At 42.7% G+C, this 26,530-nt stretch overlaps 1 protein-coding gene and 1 long non-coding RNA gene across 3 annotated transcripts in view; one reads left to right on the top strand and one right to left on the bottom strand.

Moving 5' to 3' along the window:
- The window catches only part of LOC105284864 (UPF0489 protein C5orf22 homolog), a 513,796-nt gene that overhangs the window by 360,733 nt on the left and 126,533 nt on the right, over positions 1-26,530 (top strand). The gene's annotated exons all lie outside the window — the stretch shown is intronic.
- Positions 1,077-18,816, bottom strand: LOC105284862. The gene is made up of 2 exons (XR_894941.3): positions 14,902-18,816; positions 1,077-7,391 (listed from the first exon to the last, which is right to left on the bottom strand). It is a non-coding gene; the product is annotated as an uncharacterized LOC105284862 (long non-coding RNA).

The raw sequence follows: 26,530 nt of genomic DNA, 5'->3' as shown, positions 1-26,530 counted from the left end.
GCGCCTCGCTCTCCCATTCCGTTCGCGATCGGCGAATAGCGCGAATAAAATCCCGCCATTTTAGATGTATCGTGGGTGGGGTGTCTCGCTTGGTTTCGCAACCGAACGTACATACACACGACGTCGTCGTCGACGAATGCGTGTGTGGTGAGGAAAGAGGAAAAGGAGGGAAAAAGACCGATGGCAGAGGGCGCGGCGGATAGACGAAAGAGAGAACCGGGAAAGAGAGCAATAAAAAGTAAAGCGCTATCGCAACGAGCAAGTCGGCATTTCGCGGTTGCGTGCTTGGCGCGCGAGATGATGTCAGCCAAGATGGCCGACCGGCGCGGCGGTTCTTCTTCGTCGTTGCCGAGCGTGCACGCGTTACGCCTGACATGCACGGCCACTCTTGGTAGGTGATATCGGAGAGGATACCGAACAGATTGAATGATAGGAGAAGAGACGCGAAGAATAGGAGGGGAAAGTCAAGTGAAGAGAGGGGAGAGAGAGAGAGAGAGAGAGACTATTTCTCTCTTTCTATTAACCGTACAATAAGATCTTTTCTTTATCTTGCCGTCACACAAGTAGCAGTGCAGAATTATATCAATATATTATATCTATGATATAGATAATGGTTTCTCTACATCTCTTTTGCGCTGTTCAGTTTCAAATAGACGGCAAACCCGATTAATATTGCGCGATAAGCGAAATTTCTGTCGTATAAAAGTGGCGGCTGAAGTCTTTCGCGTTTCTCCTGCGGACGCATGGAAGCATCGAAGCGACACTTGGGCGGTAAAATACTGGTCGCGGATACTGCGAGCACTGGAAGATTCGTTCGATCTGAGCAAAGCTTCAGATCCGATCATACGATTAGCATATCGTGAAAGATAAATGGGATGTAGGTAGAAAAACGAAGGAGGCAGATCTGACAACCCAGCAGCTCGACAGCAATCTAGTTGACCGACGAGGTGATTTCATGATATCAAACCGAGTTAAGCGGCCGTTGATAAGGCCATAATTATTTTTCACACGTTTGAAATCGCGCGGTGCAATTGATGTCCAAATCCAGATGTTGAATGGCATTGATTATTTTCGTATTAACTGAGTAGGTTCAGCGCAGCAGCTTAAAATATACGGCTTTGCATATTTTTCGTGATAACGAAAACTGTTATCACGTTTTTTTTTTCTCGTGAACTGTGAACTAGAAATTACAATCCTGCCTTGATTGACTTAACTGACCAACCAGAATCCTTAGGTGACCAGCTTGTGCAAATTAGACCTACTAAGAAAGTCCCGTTGTCACGTGTCCACACGTACAAATTGAACGACCCGGTTCTCTCTATTCTATTCCTTTGCACATAAAATAACGCCGTTAATATGATAATTACTGTAATATTAATATAGACTCCCGGAAATATCCTGCACATTGCGTATCGCCAGCGCAAAAAGTCCGAAGGTGCTACGAGCTTTCGAAGGCGACCAGAAACGCACGCGTGACGCGTTCACGAGGAAGAACGCGGCATGTTAAATAAAATCCAGCGCTCTTCTTACAGCGTCGCTCAATTCTACCTGATGCTGTTTCATCGAGCGCGGTACTACTCGTGTCGCGCGCAGAGACGCGCGCAATCGATTTATCTGCGCGACAATTAATGATTACGATAGGGCGCGGCGTATTCCACGGCGCGCTGCTACCGCTGCAGATAATCACGCCCGATAAATGCGCTTCTCGCTTGCTTTTTGCGCGGAATAAATCAATGGAAAAACGGTTGCACGCGCGCGCGCCAGCGAGTTCGCGTGGTATCGTTTTAACGGACGATTCACGGTAGCCTCAATCGCTCGATATTAATCAATGGCTCGAAGCGATTCTGCGGAACGTTCTTTACGAGAGACGCCATGTTGATGTCGTGCCCGTCGGACGATCACCTATAATACATTAGCGGTTGGGTTATTTTTTTTCTGCGGCTGATGGAACGCACCGATTTTTAAATCGGCCAGCCCGCGTAATGGCAAGTCATTTCAGATACGTATCTGCTACAATTTATTATGCGTTTACCGCGCATGCAATTCGATCTTCGGTTGATCGAGCGATTTGCGATCGACTCGCGGGAAATCGATAATGGCTGAAATGAATCAAGAATGGTTCGTCGTAGCGGATATTTTTAAATCGACGGCTGATTATGCTGATACAAAGAGACGAAGAAAATGATGAGCAAATGTTAATATGCATTCGATCGTGGGGATTTAATGAAACGCAGACACGCCTCGCCGGTGAAATTACAACGAGATCGCGTTCGCGCTGAATTTCATGTTCGAGCCGAATTCCCAGCAACGCTCTACCATCACGAAAAAATATGGGAGAGACGCGGGATTTTTGGGGCTCGCAAAAAGCAGAGACCAGTTCAGAGGCGGAGGTTCTGCCCGATCAGATGGCCCGAGCGGCGATTTGCATGCGGCCTTTGGCTCCAGGTGTCCCGGGATTTGCATACGAAAGGGTGGCGCTCACAGATTTCTCCCTCCCCTTCCCGCATTTCGTCCCTCTCACCAGCTCTCTCCCTCTCGCTTTTAACCCCTGGGCATCCGCGCATTTATGGGTTACCGGCTCAGCGTGTCGCGTCGTTAACCCGACGTTAAAGTTTCGTTAACGGCGCGCTTTAACTCCCAAAGTCCCGAGTCACGGGACGGGTCGCCTCCGATCGAATCCGATGGCCATCGGTGATCGCGCGATATTCCGCGACGATCCGCTCGCGAGACGCGCCGGCCGCGTGCGATGGTGCGTGTTTCTCGTTGTACGAATTATACAGGAGATTATACAGGATCGCGCGAATCGGGGCGAAACTTTTTTTCCATCTCTCGCCGCTGGGACACGCTTCCCGTGCGTGGTGGTCGTGGCGTACCGGGTGGTCTGGCAAAAAAGGAATCCCGGCAATTACTCACTTTGAAAATTGGCCGCTTTTACGGGCATACCTCGGCCTCCTCCAAGCGCAACGATTTCGCATGCAGGCATTCGGTGTATAAGTCTTCCCGCTAGACATATTAATTCACGACGTGTCTTGCCGCCACCTAAAGAATAGGTGCTTTTTGCCTTCTACCGCTTTTTGTGTTCGTCATCCTGCCAGATGTAGCACGATAGCCGACGGTCCCTAAAGAAGGAAGACGGGCTAACGAACCGTTGTTCTCGTCGTCCGCCTAGTTGCCTAGAGCCTAATTATTTTGCTCGTTAATGATCTCGAGGCCTTAATTGGGAGATGTGACGATCGGCGCTAGAAGCTCCTCCTCCGTATACGATTAACCTGAGAATATCGATTCCCTTAGGCACACACTATGTTGTGCCTTGCGGTTTCGAGCACACCGTAGCGCGTGGAGAATAATAATTATGCACCGCAACAGTTTGTCAATCAAGATTGCATTGGCCTAATCTGTCGAAACGGTTGCGCGTGTAGAATATAGTCACGCTAAATTAACAGTATCCTATCGCGGTACTCGTAGGCAGATGATGCCTTTCTGTGGCTTCATTATTCTCTGCGTTTAGTTTTCGATGTGACGTTACATAGAGATGGATGAAGAGATATCTTTAGAATCTGAAATTATTTTTAATGCGAATTTGCGTTGTTGTGATAACTTCTTCACGGATCATCGATATCCTTTATCGATCTCTGAAGGGAATGAGAGAGAAAGAGAGAAACCAGCTGGTAGTACGAATCTACTACAATCAGTTCAAAATTCAAGAAGTTTGGCTCCCCTCCCCACTTATTGATTCGATAATGGTCGCGGGGCAACCGGCGTGCACGCTCTGAGCATTTAAGTTCGTTACGTGCACGAAATGCACTTTCGAGTTTCCGCCGCGGCAGAAACTTTTTCGGCGAGAGAGTGCACTCGATGTCAGCTTTAAATAATTAAAAGACTACCGTCTACACGCGCATGCGATAAGCCTTTCTTGCTTCGTCGAGAAATCGGCGAGCGCGACGTTTGTGAACGAGATCGAACAGATTAAACTGTTCTAATGTCGACTACTATTTTACAAGATCTATAGGCATAATTAAAAAGAATGTTACATCGCCCCCAAGTCACAAACGCGTTCATGCGCAGGAAGCATTTGGGAGAAAGATTCGTTGGTGTTAGCTGCCGATTATGTGATACTTTGCTTTATTATGGTTCATCGAAATTTCCATTCAGTTCCTCGAACGTTGAACCTCGAATGGCGTATGGCACTTCTACGCGGAACTTGTAATAAATCGCCGAGAAATATCTAGCAAGTCAGAGGTCCCAGTCTACATCAAGTAGACGCGGTGCTATCTGCTTGGGATCCGCGGTCCTTTATTACCGTTTCTTATCTGAAAACGTCCTATCCGCGGTCCTACCGGAATGCAAGAACTATAAATTATGGTGTCTGTACGTAGCCATAAACATTACTTAACTGCGCGATGTGTGTGCGTTGCACTGCATTTGCATAAGTTCGCGTGAAACGCCTCGCGATGTCGTCGCTCTTTTTTTCTCGTTTTTCTCCCTACATCCCTTCCTGTGCGCCTTCTCCTCCCTCTTCGCTCCCCTTCCCCTCCTCCCACTCGTTAGCGTCCATCACCGTTGCGTGCGCCCTGCGACATGACACTCGGGAATTTTTTTAATGGTGTCCCATTGCGAGAGGGTTCGTTAAATTTCAAGGAGAAATACAGCCTACTTCGTGCGGCTCACATGGCCGTGCAAACCTTGCCAGAATCTTGTTTTCACGAACAAGAATGCATCATAAAAGTCTTCATTCAAGCTGTTATCTCCCATTCTCTTTTATTAGCTGTATTTGTTTTTATAAGAACCGGTCGATAATCCTCGACCGGTATTATGGGAGATAGTTTTATTTCTCGTCAAACGTAATTTCAACAATCGAATTTGAGGAGTTGCGTACATAGCGAGGAACATATCAAAACTCGTATAATTGATTCAAAATAACAATATTAAAATAACATAATAATGTCATCTTACAATTTTGTTAAATTACATTAATAACACTCTACAGATGGACGATGCAAACAAAATTTGTCTGTCCTCATCTTGTGCTAATTATAGGAACCACTGTTTGATGTGACAATAATTTTACGCCACTTGTCGCACGAATTAATCGCGATTAAATTAAATCTGTTTTGTGAGATACGATTGATTTTACATGGCTGCCGCGCATAATGCCCGAAATTACCCGCAACGTCGAAGAAAACGATTTATAGCTGCGCAATTATGCGCGGCGTTAATTAGTTATTAGTCATTGTTTCGCGTTAGGAGCGCCTGGCTCCGACGCTGTCAGAAAGCGGAGTGTGCGCAATACTTATAAATCACGGCATCGAGGCACGAGGTTGGTTCACCGAGTCATTGGCCCTGGCTTCCCGGCGATAAAGCCAAACGTAAATCGTTATCTTTATCGTGCCACGGCGCGACGCGTCCACGAGCTTTTTGAAATCGACTCTCGTCGAAAAGACCCTTGCCACTCTTTATCTTCTGGCTTGCTGAACATGACGAAGACGTCTCTTTCGCTGAAGAAAAAGAGGAGAACGACGCGACGACGACGAGCCGACATCTCCTTCGGGAGCCGTTCCGGTCACCAACGTTCTCTCATTCTCGCTTTTGCGCTCGCTCATCTCTCACGCTCTCTCCTCGGAATTAAACGTCTTTCACTTGCAATTACTTGAAATGTGATTCTAATTTCGTTTAAGGTATCGGGTATTATGCCATTGAACGATACGCCGTGCGTCGAAGGCGAGCACATTCCGCGTCATATCAGAGTGTCATCTGCTTGCTTTCTTCTCAGGACAAGATACTGATATAAGTGAAATCGAACAAACTCAGCGGCTCGTAAACGTGACGGTTAATGTCTAAAGAGTTCAGCCAACGTACATAATTAATGATAATTGTTCAACTGGCTTAATGAACTTTAATTAGAGCCATTTCTGCAACGTTGCACGTAGACGCTACGATTCTTTTTCCTTTCAATCAATTTCTCTTTTTCCAACGACCGTGCGAAAAGTACAGTACAAAAAAGACCGTGTGTGCTACACGAATTATTAAAGGCACGGAATTATTATCTCGCAACGTACGGAGAGTGTAACGATAATGTAAAGCTGTTAGTGCACGAGATGTTAGAAACGGATATTTATTAATTAACATAAAATTTGTAGCTAATTGATATAATGACGGTAAAGAATGTAACACTAAGGTGAGCATACATACATTTATTAAAATAATGTGTGGTAACCAATTAACGTAGTCAGGTATACCGTAAACTGCTTTTAAATGAAGCCGATATTTTATGCTGTGTTATGCACAATACGGCAACACATTTGGATTATAAATTTACGCAAATGTTTTATTTATATTATAGAGGGATTCGATATTTAAGACGATTCTAATTAATACTAATTAATACTTATTTCTCACCCCTCTAAAAAAATAGCTTCCAGATTTTTGTATCGTATAATTGTTCAACGTTTTACTGAGAAGAAAAAAAACAGTACAAAAGAATAGCGATGATTTTTGAACGACCAGAATATCGAACATCGCGTTACCGAAGAAGGACGAAAAAAAACCGATATTCGCCCAGTATTTATCCGCATAACGTAGGTACGAGATATCGGTGCCGTAAGAGCACGCCAAGTTATCGTCCGTTTTCCTGCGCGCCCTGCCCTTCATCAGAGATTTCTCCACGAAACCCTTTGCGCACAAGAGAAACACCGCTCCGAGCCCTGCCATGTGTTTCGAATGAATTTACATGACGACCCACCGTGGACCTACGTCACTTTTTGCCCGTGTACGTACGTGTACGTGCGCGCGAGCCGGCCAGCATGTGGGCAGAGATTCCCTGCAGCGGCAGATGTTGGACCATCTTCCCGTGGCCCCCTCGAGATACGAAACTCGGTATGATTATACCCTATCTGCCCACCGTGGACAGGGCCGTACCGTCTTGCCGGATTCTTCATTTGATTCGACTCGAGATATAGCGTCGATGACACGACGCGCAACGTTTCCTAGACTTCCCCAGCAATATTGTTCAGCGCGACTTTGCTTAATGCGGACATTTCGTAATTGTAGAGTATGCAGAGAGAGTAGTGTGTGCACAATCGTACTTGTAGATTGCATAAAGCTTGGAATCTTGAACTTTGCAGAGATAGATAGATTAAAATAGAAATCTGTATGGATTTTTATTGCAAGCTAACGCTTCGAAGAGCGGTCAAATAAGGTTTTACGAGCGCGCGGCATATCTATTTTTTAAAAAATATTGAGTGTTGCACAGTGTGCAGAAGCAGCGCCTTTATTGTGGATCTTGTTTCTTATTAAAACAGATTATTGCGTTATAGCTTACGGCGTAACGGTCCTCGAAGCATCTTACCGATTGCGTCACTGAGCAGTTGCAATCTTCTTTCCAGACTTCGAATCTAAAACAAGAAGAGAGAAATGGATTAAAATCCCGACGATCATGTCATTTCGTGAAACAGGTTTTAAACTTTCGCAACTTAACAATAAAATGCAGATCAACCAGGCTCGGCAAGTATTTATGGTGTGTTTGTGGCATTTGTATTAAATGACAAGCTATAACTGACGTACTTTATCACTGCATTATAATTTCTCTTTTTAACATAATTTATCGAAATCACGAATTTTAGCCATATCGTTATCTTAATCGATAGAAAAGGTACAAGTAAACTTTGATTTTCGAGTTAAAATAATTTAAAATAATTGAGATGGCCGTTGAATCATATTTTGTGTCACACCTTGAAATTCAAAATTTGTTTCAATCGGTGCCAATCCAACTTTTATATTAGCTTAGTTAACTTTTGCACGCGATTTTCCACGGACCCTTCCAATCGTTCTCCAACTCGCAGCCGGCTCAGGTATTAATTCGAACCCCTTTTTGTAAGGCAAAGGGAAAATAAAATAGTGTGATCTCAACATATGACAGTGCAGTATAATAGTAATTAATATTAATGAATGTGTTGTCAATGCTACTTATTTTGCGAATCACGAGAGATTTGGTGACGCACACAAGTGCGAGTGCATTTATACATCTACAAATAAATAAATGTAATCCGAGAAAGAAGGGAATCGAGTACTGTATCATTACAATTATAATTCAAACATCGCATGTTTCAAACATTCATTGCTACTCACAGTGCTGGTATCGTTGATATTTGATCTTGCAAAACCAATTTACTCGTTAATCAGATACAACTCGATGTGAAAAATCAAGTTCTATTTTAATAATTTCTCGTGAGTATTTGAAAACGGAAATTTATATTTGTCAGAACGAAAACAGTATTAACTAAAACAAGAATGTGATCTCGTTTTCGCGCGATATTATTCGATAATGCTTTTCATCGAAATTTCCAATCAAAACTCAATTTTATGTTTGATCCATGGTGTACTCTATTTTCTTAACATATCATTTTAGTTTATATATTTTCTCATATATTATTTATGTGTGTGTGTGTGTGTGTGTTGCTAACATTGTTTGGAATCGATTCAATCCTGCTGCGTCGTTTTCTTTCGAATAAATATTACTTAAGACTGCTACATTACATATATTATTGGATAATAGTGCTGGCATATTAACGTCAAGTAAGCTAATACAGCAAAGTTCACTGCTACCTAGAACAGAAGTCAGAGGACACACAGATGGCTCGGGGTGGCTCTTAACCCTTTAACACGAAAATTCGGTCCTTGCTTGGTAGAATGATGAGGGTACGGAATCTATTAATATTCCTTGGCAACCCCATGAGAAAGATTCCCAAAGGGACTTTTTCTTCATCTATTAACATAAAGCGACCATCGCATACTTTCTCACGAAGTTTCTAACGATAACGTTTCGAAGACTGCTAGAATATTTTACCTCTATTCTAATGAGAGTCCCATTATTGTCACATTATAAAACGTTTGTAAATGAAAGATGTTTAAAAATACACTCTATAAATTATGAAATTATGTCACCATTTGTTTTATTATATTTATTTTTATTATATTTATTTTATTTCTTCAAATTTTTAATCATGCTTCTAAAGCGCATCAACATAAAAAAGACGAAAATTTATGAAAATTAAATAATAAAGAACAAAATTTGTATATATATTATGATTTATTAAATCTTTGCACCATATTTCGATTCCCACAAAGAAAAAGTTTGAAGTCGGATGATTATCCGAGCTCTTTTGCATCCTCATGCGTAACCCCTTGGTATAAACGCGATTTTCATAAAAATCCTATAAATTAGCATAGCCCGCCCTTATTTGTGCACAATATTTATACGCTACGCATGACCTGAAGCGGGATCGTACTTCCCTCCTAAAAGTATCGAGCTATTGGCTGGGTATACCCAGAAAATCGAAGGGTAAAGTAGGTAGAATAGAATAGATAACACCTCTGACACACCTGTGAGGAATCAATAGTACCTTCGACACCGATCCCTTCTTCTATGGAATTCGGATCGGATTGGAATGACGTAACATTATAAATACTCTTTCAGGAAAGTCTCTGTCGAATATAAAGACGAGAAAAATACACCATAATTTACAAATTTATAATATTTTCTAGTTTTTAAGTATATGTATTATTGTAAACTTTTTTTGTCTATCTTTTGTGCATATTCTCCTATCTTATAAGCTTTATTTTGTCTTGGAATGTAGGATCTTTTGTTTGTGTCTAATTTAGTAGTAGGATAAAGAAAATTACGCGAATGTTGAAACGCTAGTCGTTGCTGAGCAATATCATTGCGAGTTTAATAACTAACATTGATTCACGTTTTATGTAACATAACGATGATGCAACGTAACGATGGTTATGTAAAATACCAACAAGTGTTCAAGCGAATAACACTGCTCTCCTAGCTAATTGACGTCGCTATCTTGGAAATAGGAGAGGTTCAACTGTAATAGACAGGAGAACTAAGATCGTAAAAGAGGCAGGAAATTATCGTGCGCGAGTTTGTTGTAACGTTTTCGACCTCACTGTTGCAGAAGCGAGAAAAGAGATAGTTTAACTCCAAACTTCATCCCAAGTGCATTGTTTTTTTATCACTATGTTAGCGAATGTCTGTATCTCTTCTCATTTCTCATTATTATATTAAGTAAAATATTTAGATGAATTATATTATAGCTGCGAAAGCAAATTTTTAGCAAATTTTATTCCATCGCAAATGATGAATCACATAAAGTAGATTTTACAACAAAACACACGTTCAAGAGGCTACTATGGATCGCCTTGAAACTTGTTAGGTTTAATGGGAAATGGAGGTCGCGATCTTGACGAAGACGGAAAAGTCACGTAAAACATTTTTAAAGAAGATGAATTTTCGACCTCTCGAAATATAGACGTTACGGTAAAAGAAGTCGCGCGATGAATCGTTTGGATGGGAGGGGGGAGGGGCAGGCGTCGGTGGTGGCAGGACCCCATCGTCGTGAAATCGACGAGCAAATACTTAAGGCGTAACCTCGTTACGCTAGCAGCCAGTGGAAAAGCGAGGAAAATCCTCTCTGAACCCGCCTTTAGCGGCGGCGACGCGGAAAACTCTCTTCCGGTCGTTCGGCGTCCGTTCGACTGTTCGAAATGCAATGGAACACGTCGATGCACGCCCGTAAAAATGAGTACATGAGTCGCCGGGTACACATACGAGCGAGGAAATACTCGGCAACTCGCGGAGGATTCCTCATCGGTTGAAGATTGCTTCGCGAAGAACGCGCAAAATTCCGTCCTGCAAAATTTCGCCCATCCGTGTCTGTCAATCTTTCCGAAGCAGTTTGTAACTTTTACGTACAAAATTCTTCTTTCGAACCAACCTCACCTTCACTTAAAGACTCAAGTGAAGAGAGAAATCCTATATTATATATAGTGCAGCTACTATTGGCCATGAGACATTTTTGAACGAGACCCAATTTACGTGACAGATTCTCGTATTTGACAATATTAGCTTCGCCATGTAATTCCTACGGTCGCACGTTGTTTCCGCTTCTAGCTCGCGGTTTTCCGCAACATAGTAACGCGGCTCATCGCCGACTAGAAATCGCTCTTTTCGGGGCAACGCGCGGCTAATGACGGGAAAGTTCGCGACGATCGGCATGACGTAAGCAGAAGCGGGTGCGGGAAAGCGTAACGGGGGTAACGGCAAGACACGAGTTTCCGAGGCGAATAATGCGCTCGGCGGCATAATGCGCTCGCGTACAACCCTGTCTTGCGCTAATTACACTAACTCCGAACCAAAACGGACTAAGTAACGACATAAACGAGTTCACCCCCTCCTCCCCCGTCCTCTCCGGCGCCCTGGCTGCGCGCGCGGGCACGTAAGGTAATTACCTAATTCGACCGTGCGTAATTGCCGGTGATTAAAGTGTCGCTTTCGTGGCGCGACGTAGGAACGACGTGACATTTCACCGGCAGCTGCAGCCGATACGGATATCTCGTTTCTTCCATCGCTGATCCCTAACTCACGAAGTTTAGATTAGGACACGGGGGAAAATCGTGGCCGAGCGCGCCGGACACCCCGATGCGCGCGCGCGATTATCGTGAAACTTCCACTTCCACTATGGCAGCAAGGTCACTCGCTAAACACGTGAGAATAGCGCAATTAAGGAGTTATATCTGCGTCCGTTTATTATTCCAATAATCGCCAAGTATCGGATAACTGATCAGGACTCGTTGCGCGTTCGGACGGCTGAAAATACCCGCGCGGCATTATTAAATAAATCAGCTCCCGGTATCGGTGACAGCCGTCGTCGGGTCGGATCGCGTCACACAAAGAGCGATCGATCCGCGAAACGCAGCCGCGAAGTTACCCCGTCGTTGGCGCGGGGTTAACTTCGCGCTGAATAAATTCGGCGAGAGGAGAGCGCGACGCGCCGCGGCACAATAACGATCTCTTCATGAAGGTAGGAATTCTATGCGAGGTAAAGCACAAGGGCCACAATACTGCGAGGCGCTCTCCAGTTTCGTAAGATCATTTTTTCTCGACGCTGGAGGAACGAGTTTGATGTCGGGGCTAGAGAGGGAGGAAGGGAAAGAGAGAGAGAGAGAGAGAGAGGGGTTTAGAATAAATCAAGTGGAAGGGCTGTGCGTGAGTCCGCGAGTAGAAGTATTCGGGGCCTGGGCTTTGTACGGGGCCGCTGCGCGAGGAGGTCCTGAGAGAGAAGGTTAAAAGGAAAAAGACATCGGCGGAGAAAGAGAGAGAGAGAGAAGAAGGGAAGGAAGGAGCACCCGGGCAGAGGAGAGGACACGGGAGGAAGAGAACACGAGCGAGCTGCGTTGTAGGAGCAACGACTGAAGATATCAATCAACGGGCGCATTGTGCTCAAGGATAATTTGACGCGCGGCTGAAAGGGCCAGATCTCAAATTCCACGATCGGATAATGGCCTCTATAAGGCCCAAAGAAGGGACCTCGGGGCTATGTACCAAACCGCAGCTTATACGGACAGCTTCGTTTCCGAGCCACTAAAGGGGCCGTTACTACGATTGTCTACTGGATGAAACCTTTGTTTCTGATGAGATAGCGTGTTCGAGTATCACGAAACTCGTATGAAAAAAAGCATTTAGCGTGGCGTCACGTCTGCATTTCACTTCTTACGCTTCTGACCGGTGTCCACATTACGTGAAAATGTCTCTCTTTTTGTCCGCACAACTTTTCATCTCTGCTACGTCCGATCCGTCAGGACGAATGGAGATCTAAGCTCTTAATTCAAGGCCCGCTTGAAAGGAATGGAAGGGAAAGGCAGCGCGCAAGTTGCCGTATAATTTCCATTGCGCAGCACTAATTGCGCCTTCGAGAAATCAAAGTGACTAAGCGCGCTGTGGATCCGACGGCTGAGAGTAAGACGTTCGCTTCTGGACTCTTGATACGATGATTCTGACGCGAAAAGGTCGACACTTTCAGCGGGTTGTTGATCACTCCCGATCAAAAATCTCTTCTCGACATTCTGAGAGATCTATTCCCATCTCGGTATAACATTAATTCAAAAAGATATTTAATATTCATGTCGGATTGAGAAGGCCCGCGAGAATTTCGTGTGATTTTGAAAAGCACTAGCAATGATTTATACAGACTAAGCTTGGCCTCTCTAATAAAATAAAAATACGATCGCCAATGTGTGTCCGTTTACACAGTCTTGCGCAAACAGGGAACTTGGCCACTATGAAATATTATCGCGATATCCGTCTCTAACGACTCGATCGCGTGCGATTAGTATTCTCCTTGATACGTCATTCAATCGAGATCTCGTGATCGTCCGTTTCTTTCCTCGTTTTCTGTCTCAATGTTTCTTCACTGGTTATTCTTAAAAATGCACGCCTATAATGTATATACTTGAGAAATGTTTGTAATTCGTTGAAGAATATATTCGTGTGACCGATTAATAGCATGATGGATAGTTACAACGAAATCCGATATTCATAAAATACAAATCGCACACTAATAATTTGCATAGAGAATAATAATTTGAGATCACATGAAAAGATTTAAAAAATTTTTCGTTAAATGAATGGTGGTTACTTGTATAATACGGCTACTACGACAAAGCTAAAAAAATTCAACAGCTAATGCTAATGTACGATACCCAGCTTAAAAATCCAAAGATATAAAAAATAAATGACGGCTTGATTTTACAGTCGCAGAAACATAAAGCTCTGTAGGTTTAATAGCATTTTTTTTTTCACGTAACCACTCATAAAAATTTCATGAAATAGCATTTTCCACGCAAAAGCATTTGTAGACTAGACAGCTTGAGACAAATGCAAAGGCACTTTGAGTGTCAAAGATCTTAAAGATCAAATCATTCTGCCAAAGCGTGAACTTCTCGCAAGGCACGCACACGTCTGACTCCGGCAAGCTCAATGGAGCACTTGACTTTTCGGGTTTCTCTCGAACGCGGGATTAAGATCTTCCAAAGAGCGGCACGGACTCGTAGAACCGCACTATCCCGTCACACAATGCGACCCTGGGATGCTGCTACCTGTAACGTGGCACGTGCCTTTCTTTTTCGTAAATTTGACGAATTTTCCGGTAGCAGGTCACTACCGACCTCCGACATGCGAAATCCTTCACGTGTTCCACAGGTGGACTCTCAAGGCGCACTAAAGCGTAGGACATTTGCGGTCAACTTGTTTGCCTAACAAGTGGATCTATTTCAATAATCATGATCACTTGAAAATTGTTTGCGGAACTCACTCCCGGCGAGATAGCAAACGTCCCCTTGGAAGTACCGATACGTTTCATGAAGTATGAACACTCTCGCAACACGAAAATACAGGAATATCTATAAACACGACTGCATTTTTTTCCGCTGCAGAGAAAAACGCAGCAACAGGTGAATTTAAAAGCCGATTTTTAGTATCGGATAGATTGAAGCACCAAGCGCTGGGAGAAAAAATGTATCATTTATGGACACTACGCCATGAGCATTTATTGAGGCGAAAACGCATCAAGAGATGAAAAATCACATACTTTATATTAATGAAAAAATCTCATTGCTTGCGCAATATGGATATGAAATCCAAGCAAATGATATATGTGAAACAAAGGATTTTAAGAAGCTTGTATCATACGCATACGCAGAAAATATTCAATCATTAAAGTGCTCAGAGCGCAATATTTCAACAGATTTCAAACCTGCAAATCTCATTTTTTTTTAATTTTGCTGTTCAGCACAGTTTAACGTGTCAAAAGGCAGAGCGTGCTCAATTTTAATTAATTCAGTTAGAGAAAACGTAGCGTACGAATACAACAAAGAATGTTACTTCAGGTCTTTCACATCCTGCGCAACGCAAATCTGATGATTTTACGTTCGCTGCGCGATCATAATAGCGACAACACTCCCGTTAGTTTTTAGAAATGGATTGTCAGGGACAACATGATGGTTATCAGCGGATATGAACTTTATTCAGGATTATAATTGAGGGTATTCTCTTCTTACCTCACTTGTCTACCTGATTACTGAGTGTCTCGGATCATAAGTGCCGTCGGCGGATCACACGGCCGCGAGTAACGAGTTCATCAATTTACAGTGGACGTTGCGCTTGCTCGAAACTTGGACTTGCAAACGTCGTGGTGCAGTTTCATGCCACTTTTATACCACTTTTACATTTTACACTTTCCGCTTTTACACTCTCTCGTTGCGCCTCTCTGCGGTCTGCCTCTCTTCATTGGTTTAACCGTTGGTTGGATAACGTTAGCACGATACCACGAAATCTTACGTTGTGGTCACTGTTACGTTGCACCTTTAACGTTCCTGAACGGTCTGCGTGGACAGTGTGAGCATTTGGGATCTGGATGATTCTATCCCGATTTTATGCACCATTCAGATCACGAATCATCACGCTCGTGAATGGAAATGGAGAAGGTGACTCACGCGATTTAGCGTACCACGTGGTTTAACACAGTGCAGCACAAACTTTCGTGTTATCCGCTGAAATCGTATATGCGGTTGCACTTTGGCGTCATTGCGCGCACCTATCTTCGTAAATACAATCCTTCCTTCTCGCGTGAAAAATTGTATTCGCCAAATCCGTTTCCTCGAAGCTTCTCGCTCTCGATTTCTTCGTGGTGAATTGTATTCTCGTGATGTTCATCTTCTAAAACGTAGAATGGTAACCACTTTCGCGACAAACTTTCAACATCTGTTAACTCCGATTTGTTCGTCATCTTCTGAACCCGTTCTTCACTGCTGATGATGTGAATGTATTTCCCACGTATCCCGAATGACCATCCACAAGGTATTCTGAAGACCTATCCGGATTTCGATTATCTTCACATCAAACTTGCGCACCGAACTGTTGACCATTTCTTATCTCTGAAGTTCTTCTTGATATCGGTGTAAGTTTAACCAGAGATCTCCAAAGTTGAGATCGCTGATGAGTCAACCGTTGAGTCGACTGATAGTAGAATAGCTGTTGCGTTTTATCTGTCGATTGTCGTCACCGTGATCAGAAAAAAAGAAGAGAAGCGAGACGAATGGAAGAAGAGATTGCTCCAGGAAGGTCCACACTGCCTGGCGGTTTGATCGCTGAAGACTGAGCGCCGTGGTAGCGTTCCGCCGCGTAGTAAGCCGGCTCTCGCCCCGCCATCGAGCTCTGTTTCTCTGCCTCTCTGCGAGAAGCGTGGAAGTGAGAAAAGTGATCGGAAGAAACAGGGACAGTGCGACAGGCGGTAGGAGGGAGAGGGAGAGAGAGAGATAGAGAGAAAGAGAGGCGCCCGTCCTTCTCAACCCACTCTGATGTTCTGCGCGTCCTGAGAGCCGCATGTCCCCATCCTCGTCGAGTACGTTCTCCGGACTTGCCCCACCAAAGCGCGTCCTCCTCCTCCACCCTTTCCCCCTCGTCGCCCTCGTGTCCCCACCACGTATTCTTCCCCCACTCAGACGACCTTGGAACTTTGCGCGATCGCCGCTAGACGGCACCAGCGTCCAACCTCACGGCGGAAACTTCGGCCAAGCGTAACAAAAATCCCGTCAGTTAGTGCTGCTAACGTGGGAGAAACCGCGCTCTACTGGTTGGTGGAAGGGGTGTGGTAAGTGCGAGGGTGAGAGCCATCGGCTTGCCCCTCTCGTCGCGCACCGATATCCCCCACTTTCCCGCTATTCTCGCTCCTCCTCCGCCCCCACCGCGGCGGCACGTGTTCCGTTTAGCTCGAGCCGGAGACACGCGAATCTCACCATCTTTGTCGCGTCCGGTACATTGCAGGAGCACCGGTAGGGGATCGAACGCAGTGGGGAGGATAGATCGAATTCGAAGGTGGGGAGCAGAAGGTTCCGACATCGCCAGCATGCGTCACGCGCTACCCACGCTGCGAATATGCCAACTGTGCGAATAGAACAGATCCGTTAACCCGAAGATAAGCAAAACAACATTTTGTTTGTTGCAAATCCTTTTTGCAGAATCAATCTGGTGGATTATATTTGGTGGACTTAACCTGTAGAGCACGATTTGTAATGATCCTATTGTATATTCCTTTTCAATAATTCTTTGTCCACGTATCTGTTGTAGGTGCTTTTAATTATTCGTTTACGACGTCGTATCGTTATCAGAGAAAAGCATAAATCGATTTGCCAAAGTTATAATGGAAACTTGAGATATTCGTTGCATTAAACTGAGTAATGCTGGAAAACTCTTATCGCGCATGTTACTGTCATTAACGCCAAGTGTTTGCTGTACGGTTTATTTATAACTGATAATTTAGTTATCGTGACTGCATATGAGCAACTTTACGATGTACGTTAGTACAACTACGTTACATTAGAGTCCAATTTAGAGGAAAGTAAAGTATGGAAAAAAAAGATTTTTCGTATTCTTTGTTTATTTTACAACCTACTCTCGAATTCTATCAGATGGCTCCATTTCGTCGGCCGATTTCTTTTACGACTGAATATAGCGCAGTGGTTTTATCAATATTAAATATTCTCTCTCTAAACAAAACTGTTACGATAATACCAATATTTTATTTGGTTTATGGATATTTCTTTCACATTATTTGTCACTGTGTATTGTAATATTGTTATGTTATTGAAGGGACCATTAGCGTTAAATGTGTATTAGCCCAACAAATTTCTGCCAATGTGTAGAACCCAGCACCTATCAAATGTACGAAAGAATATTGACATACGAACCAAGGAACAGCGCACATTGTTGCTATGCATGCCACGCATTCAAACATTCCCTGACAATCTTCCCTGCGCACAGAATCATAACTACATCGATACGAGCACTTGAACTTCCATCCGACTGACACTTCTAACACTTCCACGACACACACATTTTTTTGGTTCAATAATTCCTTATTCTATCCTCCGAGTTAAATATCTGAGTAATTTCAGCTTTTGAGAGACATGTGACTTCATAACGAAAACATCAAAGAAAACGTTTCTCATGTAGAAAATCTCGTGCAGTCTTCAGGATCGTTCAACATATTGTCTCTAGCTGGTACTGTTGTTGTATATGTACGTTTACAACAAAACGGATGTACAGAGAGATGACACGGGCCAAACACAAGGAAATATCTTGAAAGAGAGTTGGCGCGCGCTTGAACTAGCCGTTGTCGAGCTCGATCGGTCTGCCCGGAGCGGTATAGTTTCCCCTTCGCGCTTTCCTCGCCGACCGCACGCCCGCCACCGCCGCGTGTTCCACCAAACCCACCACGACTATGAATTCTCTCCTCTCTATCCCCACCAGGATGATGGACGCCCCGACGTTTTCCACGCGACGTCGCAGTTCGTGAAATTCTGGAATTCCGCGCGTCGCTGACTCCACCTCTCCCTCGCGAGCCGCTAAATCTTTTTTTAAACCACGCCTAGTAGCCCCATCGAGTGAGCGAGATAGCGATAGGACAAAAAAAATCAGGCACGCGCGGGTGACTTGGCCGTTTTTCCCACTTCTTCCATGGTTCGAGCACGTTGCGCGGTGAAACTCCACCCTCTTTTCACGGCGCTGCCCTACCACCCTCTAATACCCACCACTCTTTTTTCTGATCTTCACCGCACCGACGCTTTTCCACCACGCGAGATTTCGGCAGACGCTTGTGACACCCGTCAGTAGCTGGCGCCAGCATACGTGCACATCGTGTTTCATGGATACACACGTAAAATCTTTTTTGCAAAAACAGATTGAGCAAACATCATATAAATATTTAAACTATATGTATATAACGTAAAGAAAGAATTTTTATTATTGTGTATTAATAATTTTAGTTTTATTTTATTTCCGAATTTAACGATCATGAGTGGTGCATGTTTATAAACGTGTGTGTATACGCGTGAATGTATCGAGAGGTGTTTATTTTAATGATAATTACAAGTTTACAAACGGGAGAAAAATTAATGATTATTAATAGCGAACAATAATGCCCAATTAATATTTCACATAATCAATAAATATATATTAAAGAAAAAACGAGAGTATCAGGACAAAAAATTATAATCCGAATAGTTTCATGATTTAAAGATAGTATGTGGTTAAAGTAGTTGCCTGCATCGAACCTGGTACCAGCGTTTTCTACTCGGGTCTCATTACTCTGCTGCATTCGCGGACTAAATGCTGGCGACATCTGGTAGTAGCTATCTCTCGATATGTCTCCATAGAAATGCTATATTACCAAATTTAAAAACTAATGTTTTTTAACCAGATATTTAAATTTAATAAAACATTTTTGAATATCTATATAATAGTGGAATAAAATAATTTTTCAGATAAAGATTCTTGATTCGTGTCGGTATATTGTCTCTTTTCTTCCTGCAAGATCGGTAAAACAGATGCCCACATAGCAGACATTTCCGATTAATTTGAAATTAGGTGCAAACGGGGGTTCCCCGCGGTAGCGCCTGTTGATGCAATTTGTGCAGCTAAGTGTAGTACACAATTAATTAATTAATTAGTGTACAGGAAACCGATCGATTGCCATGGAATGGTCGAGTTGCTTCGATCGATCGTTACCCCTCATATCTGCATTTTACGTTTTCGCTGCTTTCAGACATTGCCCATGCACACATTACGTCTTGGGTATGTCAGTGATCTCTTTTAGCAAATTTGATGACGGGAAACGGAGGGGAAAATGTCAATATCGATAAGTGACTCAGCGGTTTTTTTTTCTATGGATTAAGGATAACGGATTGCACCTCCATGGTAAGCAAGAGCCCAGACTAATTCTAATTCAATCTAATGACATGGGCTTAAGTGTACGACCCTCGGTTCTGATTGGACGCCGACGGCGTTTCGCAATACCTGGAAGCCCACTGGGCGATGGCACCCTACGGAGATGACGTCGCACAGCGGTGCGTATATAACAACCGATGGATTATGCCGGTAGGCCTGTCGACAGCCGTAATTGATTTCGCTTAAACAGCCAAGCGTATCACAACTCTAATAGTACATCCTCTAATAGTTACATCGATAAGCAAACTGGAAAAAGCAGCTAGCTTTAACGATTTTTCACTGACAATTCGTTTCACGCCAAGAATCTTTCTCATTCCAAGTCTTAAGTGTCACGTGATTAGAATTATTTATACTATATCGCACAATTAATCCGTGAACAGTTAGTTTGGCAGCGTCGAGTTACTTGCGCGCTGATCGACTGCATTACGTTGTACGTGCGCGCACGTAGGCGGCATTACGAAGCACGTAGTGCGAAACAGGACGTAGTGGACGTTAGACAACGAAACATAGTTTACGATCGCCCAAAGCAATAAATAATCCCTGGTATGATGTCCCACGACTGTTTCGCCACTTACGGCGCGTGTATGCGATTCTTACGTTCCTTCGCGAATGGCCGAATGGGGAATGGTTATTCGCTGGCTCACAGAAAGGTCAATCAAGAGTCGTCGTACAAGCAGCGTGAATTAGATATTCACCGCGAGACAGGCGTTCCACGTTGCAAAGGCAGATTTTACGATTTCCTTTATCTTCCGTTCACTCACCGAGTATTTCTCAAAGTCAATAAAACCCGCAGCCGGGTCGCTAATGGATACGCGACTACGCGAGCCGAAAGAATAAGGTTCTATTAACACCGCGAGAGAAAAAGGCAATGTGCGCTGCGCGCCTCTAATTGGAAATTGTAATCGATACCGTTAAAAAGGAGACACGAGCAAGGTAATTGTCAGGTAATTGAGTTGTCGTGTACCCTTTCCGTAGCGAGATTGACTTTCACTGTCGCGATCTTACGACTAACAATTTCCGCTTGCGTGAATCTAATCGTGAAACGTAAAATGTTTTCCATTATCAGTCATTGAAATTTCGCAATGAAAACTCGACGTGCAAGGGGATCTTTGTTCCGAAAATTAATTTATCGCAATGATTTGTCGTAATGCCTCGATAGCATCTCGAGATGTTAGAAATACGTCTTGCGTTTTAAATTTACAGCTCGGCGAAGCAACAAGTGTAGTCACCTAACAATAAACGATCTTTCTTCGATCTTCGTAATCAATCATTCTACGAGTGTCGACTGTTGAAAGGAGTGGTTACGTCTTACAGTATTTTTTGTATTGGAGGGCGCCTACCCATTATGGGATTTAGGATATTTTTTTCCACCGAGATTCTTACGCACCTGTATCCCGCTCACACGATTCCCCCAAACTTTTCACGGCTCGCTTTCAAAGTGTGTGCATAGGACCGCTTTTCAGATACCTGGTGTTCGAGTGCCTACCTGAAACCCGCTTCGTAGCAAACCTCGTCAAAAATTCTTTGTGAAACCGACTATCCGACTCGTGGCACGTTGTGCTTCTAATGATTTTGGTTAGAGGGTTGGATTTGTGGGAATGAAAAAAGCAGCAGCCTCTTCTGCAGGTGCAAGAAAAGTTCTGACCCACTCTATAACGGTATCTTCGACATGTGTATGAGATGACATCACTTACACACATAAACAGCAAACAATCTATTAAATTCTTTAAGTTTTCTTTCCTCTCATTTTTTAAATTTAATTTTAGATTCACTTTTTTATTTAGATATATTATATATTTATATATTAGGGCGCATGTTATAATTTTCTTCGTTTATAAATAATGTTTTTTTATAAAATACCTCGCGATGTCGATAATAATAAAGATACCTGATTAATCTGTACCTGTAAAGTTCCGCATGTATCGCAATATTTTTTATAGAGAGTAATCTGAAGTAAGCGCGCAGTTAAGAGACATTTAACACACCGATATATCTTGTGTGCATCCCACACTCGCGCGCTTGCACAACGGGAATGTATATAAAGTGCGTAATGGACATAGGTACATTTGTCTCCTGCCAAGTTACGTCTTGTAATCAAGTGCTTGTCTAATTGCACGTTATTGGTAGATAATGGCGATGATTACCACACACGAGAATCGCTGAGAGCCGCGCGGCCACGCTCTAACAGAGGTTTTAATTGCGCCCACTGTGAAAGAGAGTACACGTTGTCTATATCTATTCATCTTTAGGACCTAGAAACGCGAATTAATCATTTGCGTTTCTCAGATACTTTTGCAGAGATAACGTCATTAGAGCACTGAATAACAACGCTGGCCGATCTTTATCTCTTACATCATGTAGCACACGCAACATGTTTGTAAAATACTTCTTCTAGCTTTTCTATAAGATATTTCCTGATCACAGAGGATTAGTTTAATTGTAAATGCGTTAACGCTGCCACTCTTTATTAACGTTTGTTATGCGGGACATAGAAAATTTCATTCCCGGTACCTTACAGCGTCCAGATACGATCGTGAGTAAATCAGCAGCACGATTTCTCAACTATTTACTCTCTATGGAATCTTGATGGCTTTTACCATCATAGAATCATAAGACAATGGTGCAGCCACGATAAAGATACGTCGCGCATAATGGAAGACGAAAATCAGTCTAGACCCTAATTAGTCTACACGTGAAATTGTATACGCACCGAGTGTTTTTCCCTTTCGCTCTGGCAGCAGCGTACACTTTTCCAGGATCGCGATGTAACCGATCTCGAGAAAGAGCACGATCGCGTCGTCGTTACCGGTCACGTGTTACCGCAACTCCAGCGAACAGTGTTACGCAGCTGGCACAAAACTGACCTGAACACCGAGTCACCGGGTTCTTCGTAGCTTTTTTACTTTCGCCCCACACGCTCACACGTACACGCGCGTGCACCCACACGCGGGGAAAAAAAATCCCCTTCCGATCCCCGATGTGTACGGCACTCCGGAATGGAGTGGCGCGTCAGAGAGAGAGAACCGGCCCCTTTAGAAACTTATCTCGTCTCTAAGGCTCTTCAAAGGTTGGTTTTACCGGTGCGGCCTCTCGAATACGTTGCATCACGGTGCAACAGATAAAGTGTAAATAGATGAGCGTTTGACGCCGTGAGGAGAACCTCCAAAAAGATCCGGAGAGACGCATCCAACAGAGACATCTGAGTTTTATCTTGTATATGTATATAATGTTGTGGGGATACATACATACATACATATACATATATATATTTTTTTGTATGTATGTATTTATGTATGCATTCTCGCATAGCGTAATCTGAAAGTACAGTAACTATTGAGAGTTTTCAATCTTTCGGCGTGCTGCACTCTTACCGCAATGACGTACACAAATCGATTGTCGATGCGCTTATTCTCGTGTATTTCCCTGTACATTTATCTAGCCCATCAATTGTATGCCCACGGATCTTGCGAGCAAAGTAAACGCAAAGTAGACGGTTACATAACACTTTCGGTATCACAAGGCTGAAGATAGGCTACTTTTTGAGCTCGTAAAATGGCATATGTCGTCTTCTTTATTCTGTTCAACAAAAAATTATTTTCTCTAGACAAATCTTTTCAAAAATTACGGAAAGATCAGTTTCTGAAGAATGTCTCAGCTCCTTCTTGTTATGATCGTCAACTAATTGCAATAAGGTGTCGTGAGAAATACTGAACGAAAGACTACTACTGAACGAGTGAAATGGAAAAGCTCTCCGGTTAAGACACGGAAAACGTCGCTGCCATGGAATGATATCCTTTGTAGCGGAGGCGAAAAGAAGATGGCGAAACACGCATACCGGAAACACGAAGGAGTCGTTACCGTATACGAGCCGCTATCGCAAACGGCATACAAACAACGGCACGGAAATGTCTCCTTACGTTCGTCTCCTCTCGTTTCTTTCCTTTTCGCTCTCTTCGTACTTTCGGTTAAGATCGTAAAAGCCCGGTTAACAGCAGCGCCTGGCAGACGATCGGCGATTTCGGGATGACGGAAGAGCTCTCCAACGACCGGAAAACGATCCGAAACTTTATCGGCTCGAGACGTGCGCGGATGTCGCCAAGTCCTATCGGTTCTCTCGTTGGTTCTCCGTCATCGTGTTATATAATTGCGCAAAAATGGAATATGTATGATAAACTGCGGTAAATGAATCGTTCGATAATTTTAGGCTATATTTTTAGTTTAAGTCTTTTTTATTGAAAATGAAAGACTATAAGACGCATATGTGAATAAATTTTTGATTCAATTCACATACGCGCATAATGTTTTCAATTAATAAAAACTGATTATACAGCCTATATTTCTTCAATATTATACACAAAAATAATTTATGATGTACGCATTACAAAGCCGATAAAATCTCCATTATAATTTTTGAGAGATAGATCATCACTATTACAATAATCGTGATTCTACACATAAAAACTTGACATATTATTCGATGAATCTTATCTTCTTCCTTCGAAAAAATTTCAAATCTCGAGGAAGATCTTTATACAGAGAATCGTCGAGTGAAAGAAGGTGCAACGGCGTGGCGCAACCGACGCTGCCCAAGATTTAAGAGGCTTAACTCGCCGTGGACTCGTAGCTAGTAGGACGCATAAACTTCGTTTTACAAGGGGCTTCCTTTTCTCTATGGGCCAGGCACCGAAAATGGAGAACGTTTCCTCGTCTAGAGAGAGGGTTGTAGATTCCAGATATCGGAGGAATAGGGTTACCGGTTCAAGTCTGGCAGGTGGATACCGCCTGTAACGCGTAGATGCCTCCTATGTAACGGGTGTCAGAAATATAATATAATAATAAGAGGTCTATCCTCTTTTTATTGAGGGAATCTTTTAATTAGAAATTATATAAAAGAACTTTATTTAAGAACGACACATGAAATACATTCCATAAAGTTTAAAACAATCGACAATAATTGTGCTAAATGTTAAATATCTGCTAAGTTATCTGTTAAATAATCGTAAATTTAATGTGCGCGTCAAATGATATTATAATAGGGTGACAGAAAGGAGCGGATGCGGAGGCAATCATGACGAGATAAAAATTCCAGAAATTCAGCTAGGTTCCTGCTGGTTTTAAAGCTGCTGCACCCTCCCCTGCTCCTGTCACTGTTTAAATAATTTATTTCTCTCGTTTTTTTTTCTTCTGGAATCCTGAAGTCATTCGTATATGGTAATAAACGGTTTTAAAACGGACAAAAAAAGATACGCATATGAGCATGCATGTTTGTCCCGAGGACTTATATTGTGTTACACATGTTTTTAAGGTGCAACGCTGCAAAAGTTGAGGGTGGAAACACATTCAAGACATAACGAAACTCCTCATCACCCGTCTCGTCTGTATTGCTTCCAGCCGTCTGTTTTTCTTTTAATTGTACCGTCCCTTTTAGTATGTCGCACAGGTGGATCAACAAAAATAACGAGGGAAAAAGATAAAAGTCAAAAGTAAAGAAGAAGAAGAAGACAGAATTGGTAAAAACACCATCTGGCACACGTAATACATAAACATTCTAGAATTTCGACTTTTTTGTGTTTTAATTCCATTTAAATGCAAAGTTATGAATTTCAGTCTCGAAAAAAATGTGGATGCAAAAATTAACAAAAACGTAGGAAAATACCAGCAACTAGCGTATAATGTAATCTTTTAACTATTTCTTAATTTTTCCCCTTTTGCAGAACGTTCTTTTTGTAACTTGATTCGAATGTGAAATTAATAAAACTTATTATTTACATTTTTTGAAAGATTTCTCGCAATAAGAGAAAGATAGCAATTAAGAAATAAATATGGCCAGCCTGCATGCGCATGCCATGTATACTGCGATTTATTTTGCAAATATTACTAACGATTTTCGCCATTCCCGAAGCAACGCGATTACGCTGTCGAGTATCCTGGAAATGTTGCAGTGGGAAATTAAATTCCTAACAAATTCCATTACATCTCGATGTGTGCGCCGCTGCAGAAAGTTTGCGGTGCGAAAGGGAAGGATGTTACGTGTTTGCATACGCCACTCTTTCCTCAAAAAAACGGGGGAAAAGAAAAGAAAAGGTAAAAAAAGGGAAAAGAAGGAAACTAAAAACGAGAATGAGCAATTCGCAACAAGTGCGGAAGCGCCATTGAACGCTCCGCCGTCGTAAATTAAAGCGTAAGAACCCTTGGAATTTCTGGAGATACTTCCTTTAGTAGGCTTCCTGGGACGATAACAACTTATGCATACCATTATCGATCTGAATCAACGGAAAATCCGAATTTGAGGGTGGTCTGCTAAAATAAGCCGTAGCAAAATTATTTATGTACTTTTGACAAAATGTCAATGAAATGTTTTTCAATTTGTACTAATGCACGCGTTTACACGAGACATTCACTGTGATAAACATATTTATTATATTTATTTTACATAATAAATATATCCTACATGTGAATTGTTATTAAAACTGACAAACATCCATCACGATTACTTATATCTCTTATAATAAAAATGTTCTCCCGTAATTGCTGTTAATTTCTTAATTCTTACGATTGTCGTATTCCGAGAAGCTACAGGCAGCTCGGGTTTTATCGTGCGGCAATCGGTAGATCGCGGGTATAAATTGAAACATTTCTAGCTGCTATAATTGCGGGTAATTTTAGCGCGGTAGTTACTTTCGACGATTTAAATCTAATTCTGAGGAGACGCGCGTAACAATTCTTACGAACACGTTTCTGAAAAAGAAGCGTGGAAACGCAGCCAGATTCACGTTCTGCTCCGAATGCCGACCAAATTAGGCAGTATAACATATGTATTCTCGTAGTATTCACGTATGGTGCACATCGCTACATGGAACACACATTGTGACGTACAAAAACTAACGGTCGACGAGACCGTTT

Source organism: Ooceraea biroi, chromosome 8 (genome assembly GCF_003672135.1).
Source record: "Ooceraea biroi isolate clonal line C1 chromosome 8, Obir_v5.4, whole genome shotgun sequence".
In the NCBI taxonomy this organism is placed as follows: Eukaryota; Metazoa; Arthropoda; class Insecta; order Hymenoptera; family Formicidae; genus Ooceraea; species Ooceraea biroi.
This window is presented reverse-complemented; position numbering and strand designations above follow the sequence as displayed.